At 45.3% G+C, this 7,282-nt stretch overlaps 1 long non-coding RNA gene across 1 annotated transcript; it reads right to left on the reverse strand.

Moving 5' to 3' along the window:
- Positions 1 to 3,959: 3,959 nt before the first annotated feature.
- Positions 3,960 to 6,986, reverse strand: LOC144340337 (uncharacterized). The gene is made up of 2 exons (XR_013416337.1): positions 6,675 to 6,986; positions 3,960 to 4,747 (listed from the first exon to the last, which is right to left on the reverse strand). It is a non-coding gene; the product is annotated as an uncharacterized LOC144340337 (long non-coding RNA).
- Between the last annotated feature and the right edge of the window lie 296 nt (positions 6,987 to 7,282).

The raw sequence follows: 7,282 nt of genomic DNA on the forward strand, positions 1-7,282 counted from the left end.
ATGGCTGGCCCCAGGGGAGAATGAGGGGCCAGAGACAGGGGGGCAGGAGAAGGTCAGAGAGAAACTTTTGCTTCGGGCTGCTTCTGAGGTCTCATATGGAGGTATCACTTTCTAAGCCTCAACATTTCCACAGGAACAATCTACATAAAACGGAAAGCTATCAACCAGACAGTGAGTGGACTGTCAGGTAGGGAAACAGCATTATCATCATCACTCTCTTCTTCATTTTCAAAACAACAGGTACACTAGGCCAGGTGTGAGGGCTCACGCCTGTAATCCAAGCACATTGACAGGCCAAGGCAGGCAAATCACTTGAGGTCAGGAGTTTGAGACCAGCCTGGCCAACATGGCAAAACCCTGTCTCAACTAAAAATACAAATATTAGTCAGGCGTGGTGACTCACGCCTGTAATCCCAGCTACTCAGGAGGCTGAGGCAGGACAATCACTTGAGCTTGAACCCGGGAGGTGGAGGTTGCAGTGAGCTGAGATCACAGCACTGCACGCCAGCCTGGGCAACAGACAGACTGTCTCAAAAAACAAACAAACAGCAACAACAACAACAACAACAAAATGGGTACTATTTGTTGAACTGAGATTATGGGACAAACGTTCCTTTTTTCTTTTTGAGACGGGTTTTGCTCGTTTCCCAGACTGGAGTGCAGCGGCGCAATCCCGACTCACTGCAATCTCCGCCTGCCATATTCACGCCATTCTCCTGCCTCAGCCTCCCGAATAGCTGGGACTACAGGTGCCCACTATCATGCCCGGCTAATTTTTTGTATTTTTAGTACAGATAGGGTTTCATCGTGTTAGCCAGGATGGTCTCCTGACCTTGTGATCCGCCTGCCTTGACCTCCCAACGTGCTGGGATTACAGGCGTGAGTCACCACACCTGGCTGGGACAAATGTTCTTAATTCGCATAGCAACCTGTTGAGGGAGTTGTTATTGCACCCATTTTCTTAGAGAAGAAAATTCAGGCTCCAGGTAACTCTGTTGTCTCCAAAACCTGTCCTCCTAACTATGATGGCAAACTTTCTCTATAAAGAGTCGGACGGTAAATATGTTAGGTTTTGTATGCTGTGTGGCCTTTGCTGAAACTTCCCAACTCTGCTGTTGGAGCAAGAAAGAAGCCACACACAGACATGATGAAGACAGTGACTGTGTTCTGATAAAACTTTATAGACACTGAAATTTGAGTTTCATACATTTTTCTTATGTCACACACACAAAATATTCTGATTTTGTGTGATACATACACACCACAGAATATTACACAGCCAGAAAAAGAATGACACTGTGTCCTTTGCAGCAACCTGGATGTAGCTGGAGACCATTATCTTAGCAAATTAATGCAGGAACAGAAAACCAAATACCACATGTTCTCACTTATAGGTGGGAAGTAAACAATGGGTACACATACTCAAAGGTGGGAACAATAGACACTGGGGACTATTAGAAGAAAGGGGGAGGGGGGGCATGGGGTGAAGAACTACCTATTGGGTGCTATGCTCACTACCTGGGTGACGGGATCATTTGTATCCCAAACTTCAGGATCACGTGATATACCCACGTAACAAACCTGCACATGTACCCCCTGCACCTTAAATAAAAGCGGAAAATATATGCATTCTTATTTTGATTTTTTCCAACCACTTACATATGTAATCATTTTTCTTAACTTGAAGGTTTACAGAATTGGCCAGGGAGCTATAGTTTGCAGACCTCTGACACGTCTCAAGTTTGACTAAGTAGTCAAAGACACCAAACTGGCAGCACCCATCCAAGCACATTTCTGGGGGAAGGGAATCCTACTCGGTGGACAAGAGTCTGTTGTGGAGATGGACACGTTAATGCCAACATCTAATGCATATTCAGGACCAACCACGTGCCTAAGCTCCGCACTTTAACTTAGACTATCTCATGTCATCTTCAGAGGAGCTCCATTAAGTAGTTACCTCTGATTTCACCCCTTTATAGTTGAAGAAATTGAGCCATAATGAAGTTAACTAGCTTGTCCAAGGTCATACAACTAGTTTGTGGTTGGGTGGGGATTTGAACTGAAAGAGTCTAACATCGTGCTGAATGCCTTCCATTAAACATTTAACTGTAGTCTCCCTCTCCCCTACATTCTTACCCTCCAACCCACAGGCCTTCTCTCCATTCCTCTCAAACTCCCACTTTGATCTGCCTCTGCTTCAGCACTGCCCAGTACATTGAATGCTTTCTGCCACACACACCAGACCTTTTTCTGGATCGATTTGATTCTTCAGGTCTTAACTCAAATTTCACCTCTTTAAAGAAGCCTTCATTGATTACCCAACTGAAAGAAATAACACAGGCACGCGTAAAACACACACAAGCATATACATAAGTTCTCTGACTCTCTCCTCGTCCTATACAACATTCTGTTTTTATAGAAGTTATGTCTATTTGGAAATTTGAAATTGTCTTATTTATTCATCTATTTTATTGTCCTCTGTTAGATTGCAAGTACTTGACTTTGTCCATCTTTTACCACATTATAGTTTCCACAATGCCTGACACATTGTAGATGTTCAATATATTATTATTATTATTATTATTATTATTATTATTTTGAGTCAGAGACTCACTTTGTCGCCCAGGCTGGAGTGCAATGGTGTGATCTCAGCTCACTGTGACCTCTGCCTCCCTGGTTCAAGCAATTCTCATGCCTCAGTCTCCCGGGTAGCTAGGATTACAGGTGTGCTCCACCATACCCAGCTAATTTTTGTATTTTTAGTAGAGATGGGGTTTCACTATGTTGGCCAGGCTGGTCTTGAACTCCCGACCTCAGGTGATTCACCCACCTCTGCCTCCCAAAGTGCTGAGATTACAGGTGTGAGCCACCATGCCTAGCCACATCATAGATGTTCAATACATTCTAACTCTTTGTTCTGATACTGCATTTACTGAGAAGCTTTCAAACTGTATTTTAATTCCATCTATTGGGAGAGATTTGCAACTTATGAAAACTTTTGGTCCCTGTATAGGGTGGATTCTTGCAGTAGGTCAACAAATAATTATTCTGTTTAAGATGTGACTTCGAGGGCACCAACCACAGCATAATATCTAATGATGCCCTAACCTGAGAGTTACATTTTCCACTGGAAGTTCATACATCAGCATATCTGTTGCCCACTTACGTATTTTAGTTAGTCCTCATCTTCCCCAGAAAGTGTCCCTGGTCCTTGAAAATAGAAGATCATATCTAGCCATTACGCACTTAGAAGACAGATTTTTCTTCAAATAATTCCTTCCAGGATCACGCAGACATGACTGTGTTTAGCTAATTTAGGGAACTGTGTCCTTAACAGTCTCTCATCTGCCTCCCCAGTCTCTCTTTTCCTCTTATCACAACCTGTCTACACTTCTCTCTCCTCCTCCTGTCTTCCAATGCAGACCTGTCCCAGGATGTCTCTCTCCTAGTTTTATCCCCTCTCACCCTATCAGATATACCTGCCATGCCCCTTATATCCCAGTGGCCCTACTTTTAAAGACCCTTGCTAGTGAACTCTCCTCAAATGCAAATAGGATCATAGATGATATGAATGTGTGGAAGGTGTATGGCTTCCTTCCTTCCTTCCTTTCTTCCTTCCTTCCTTCCCTCCCTCACTCCTTCCTTCCCTCCATCCCTCCTTCCTTTCCCCCTCCCTCCTTCTTTCCTTCCTTCCCTTCCTCCCTCCTTCCTTCCTTTAGTATTCCAGACTTCAGCATCATGTGATATACCCATGTAACAAACCTTCCTTCCTTCCTTTCTTCCCTCCCTCTCTCCCTCCCTCATTCCTTCCTTCATTTCCTCCTTCCCTCTCCTTCCCTCTCTTTCCCTCTCCTTCCCTCCTTCTCTCCCCTCCCTCCCTCCCTCCCTCCCTCCCTCCCTCCCTTCCTTCCTTCCTTCCTTCCTTCCTTCCTTCCTTCCTTCCTTCCTTCCTTCCTTCCTTCTTCCCCAAACTTTCTGTAATTGCTTACATTATTTTATAATTTAAAGTTGATTTTTGACTGGGAACGGTGACTCACACCTGTGATCCTAGCACTTTGGGAGGCCAACGCGGGCAAATCACTTGAGGTCAGGAGTTTGAAACCAGCCTGACCAACATGTTGAAACATCATCTCTACTAAAAATACAAAAAAAAAAACAACCAGATGTGGCGTGGCGGGGGGTGCCTGTAATACCAGCTACTTGGGAAGCTGAGGCAGGAGAATGGCTTGAACCCAGGAGACAGAGGTTGCAGTGAGCCGAGATCATGCCACTGCACTCCAGCCTGTGCAACAGAGTGAAAGTCCATCTCTAAATAAGTAAATAAAGTCTATTTTTTAAAGTTAAGCCAAAATTCCGTCACAGCCTTCAGAGCCTGGACCAGAGCATACCCCATAAGAGCCATGACAACAAAGGCCGTGTGCGTGTTGGAGGCCTAAGGCCTCATGCGGGCACCATCCACTTTAAACAGAAGGAGATAGGCCAGCTGTGGTATCGGGATGCATTACAGGATTGACTCAAGGTCAGCACAGATTGCATGTCCATCAGTTTGGAGCTAATACACAAGGTTGATACGCATCTTAATCCTCTATCCAGAAAACATGGTGGCCCAAAGGATCAAGAGAGGCACGTCAGAGACCTGGGCCATGTGATTGCTGGCAAAGATGGTGTGGCCAGTGTGTCCACTGAAGATCATTCCATCATTGGCTAGAAAAGCGTGATCCAGAAGAAACAGATGCCTTGGGCAAAGCTGGCAATGAAGAAGGCACAAAGACGAGAAACACTGGAAGTCATTCAGCTTGTGGTGTCATTGAGATTGCCCAATAAACATACCCTAGAATGTGACCCAAGTGCCAATAACTCCACTGTTATCCTGCTAGCTATGAAAATGTAATGTGAGGCTGGGTGCGGTGCCTCACGCCTGTCATCCCAGCACTTTGGGAGGCCAAGGCTGGCAGATAACGAGGTCAGGAGTTCAAGACCAGCCTGAATGACATGGTAAAACCCCATCTCTACTAAAAATACAAAAATTAGCCGGGCATGGTGGTGTGAGCCTGTAATCTTAGCTACTCAGGAGGCTGAGGCAGGAGAATCGCTTGAACCCGGGAGGCAGAGGTTGCAGTGAGCCACTGCACTCCAGCCCGGGTGACAGAGGGAGACTCCATCTCAAAACAACAACAACAACAACAAAAAAAACAGGGCTGGGTACGGTGGCTCATGCCTGTAATCCCAGTACTTTGGGAGGCTGAGGCAGGTGGATCAAGAGGTCAGGAGATCGTGACCATCCTGACTAACACGGTGAAACCCCGTGTCTACTAAAAATACAAAAAATTAGCCGGGTGTGGTGGCAGGTGCCTGTAGTCCCAGCTACTCGGGAGGCTGAGGCAGGAGAATGGCGTGAACCTGGGAGGTGGAGGTTGCAGTGAGCTGAGATTGTGCCACTGCACTCCAGCCTGGGCGACAGAGCGAGACTCCATCTCAAAAAATAAAAAAATAAAAAGAAAGAAAGAAAGAAAATGTAACGTGATAAACATTAAATACTGTACTTGTAACCGCCCAAGTGGTTCACCTTGCCTGCTGCCTAGACAGAACCGATTCATCCAGACAGAGGAATTGCAATAGACAAAGAGTAATTCAGGCCTGACGCAGTGGCTCACACCTGTAATCCCGGCACTTTGGGAGGCTGAAGTAGGCGGATCACTTCAGGTCAGGAGTTCGAGACCAACCTGGCCAACATGGGCGAAACCCTGTCTCTACTAAAAATATGAAAATTAGCTGGGTGTGGTGGCATGCAACTGTAATCCCAGCTACTAGGGAGGCTGAGGCAGGGGAATCCCTGGAACCTGGGAGGCAGAGGCTGCAGTGAGCCAAGATTGCCCCACTGCCCTCCAGCCTGGGCAACACAGTGAGACTCCGTCTCAAAAATTAAGAAAAAAAGGAAAATGTATATGACATCAAATAAAATGAAAAGCATTTGTCACAAATAGAAAGTAACTTTAAATACCACAGAAATAAAACAGTATTCTTAAATCTAGTTTAATACCTTTGCCTGCTGAAGGGTGAGATCTTTTGTTAAAAGGATGATTAACAAGTGTTAGGGATCTTCTCCCAAATTTAATTAGAATGACTGGGAGAACACTGAGTCATTGTTACCTAGTACAGTTATTGTCATACCTCTTTCAGGGTCTGTTTGCACTTCAATGAAGCAATTGGACGCTTGGCTGAAGGGAAAAACCTCTCTCAAAGTTGTATTTCAGGTGCTAGGGCTGGTGGGGGCAGGAAAGGTAAGGGCGCATGCCTTAGGGTTAGGTTTCGGTGATCAGGTGGTGTTCTCCTGAAGATAATACATCCTAGGGTATCCTAAAGTGTCTGGCCCCACAGGTAGAGATTCAGGTATGTGGGTGATAGACTACTCATTCCCAGGCCTGAACACAGCCCTACAGCTACTCATACAGATATTCAAGAAAGAAAAAGTATGCTTTCTCTCTCTTTATTTTTTTCTTAGTAGAGACAGGGTCTCCCTATGTTGCCCAGGCTGGTCTTGAACTCCTGGGTTCAAGGGGTCCTCCTGCTTTAGCCTTCCAAAGTGATAGGATTACAGGCGTGAGCCACCGTGCCTGACCACCCCTCCCCTCCCCTCCCCTCACCTCCCCTCACCTCCCCTCACCTCCCCTCACCTCCTCTCTTCTCCTTTCCTTCCTACCTCCTAGATTTCTTTTCTTTCTTTGTTTCTTTTCTTTCATTTTCCTTTCTTTCATTCCTTCCTTCCTCCTTCTTTTCTTTCATTCTTTTTTTTTTTTTTTCCCTATCCTTCTGGATCTCATATCTGTTTCCCAGGCTGGAGTGCAGTGGCGTGATCTCAGCTCACTTCAGCCTCGACCTCCTGGGCTCAGTGCTTCTCCTACCTCTGCATCCCAAGTAGTCGGGACTACAGGCGTGTGCCACTGTGCTCAGCTAATTTTTTATATTTTTAGTAGAGACAGTGTTTGGCCCTGTTGCCCAGGCTGTATTTGCTTTCTTTCTACTGGAAATATTTAATAGGGAAAGGCAGGAAAAAAGACAACAACAAAACTGACAGCAAATGAACTGCTGCAGAAGTAAACTGTGCAAAACTGGCCTTGCAAGTTTTCCCCTTCTAATTTAGTCTTTGTTCATTGTTACAGTTACTGTCACTAACTACAACCAAAGATCTAGAGAAGATCTATTACTGTTAATTTAGTCTTTGCTCAATGCTACAGTTACTGTCACTAACTGCAACCAAAGATCTAGAGAAGATACATCTATT

The sequence above is a fragment of the Macaca mulatta genome, chromosome 4 (assembly GCF_049350105.2).
Source record: "Macaca mulatta isolate MMU2019108-1 chromosome 4, T2T-MMU8v2.0, whole genome shotgun sequence".
Taxonomy (NCBI): domain Eukaryota; kingdom Metazoa; phylum Chordata; class Mammalia; order Primates; family Cercopithecidae; genus Macaca; species Macaca mulatta.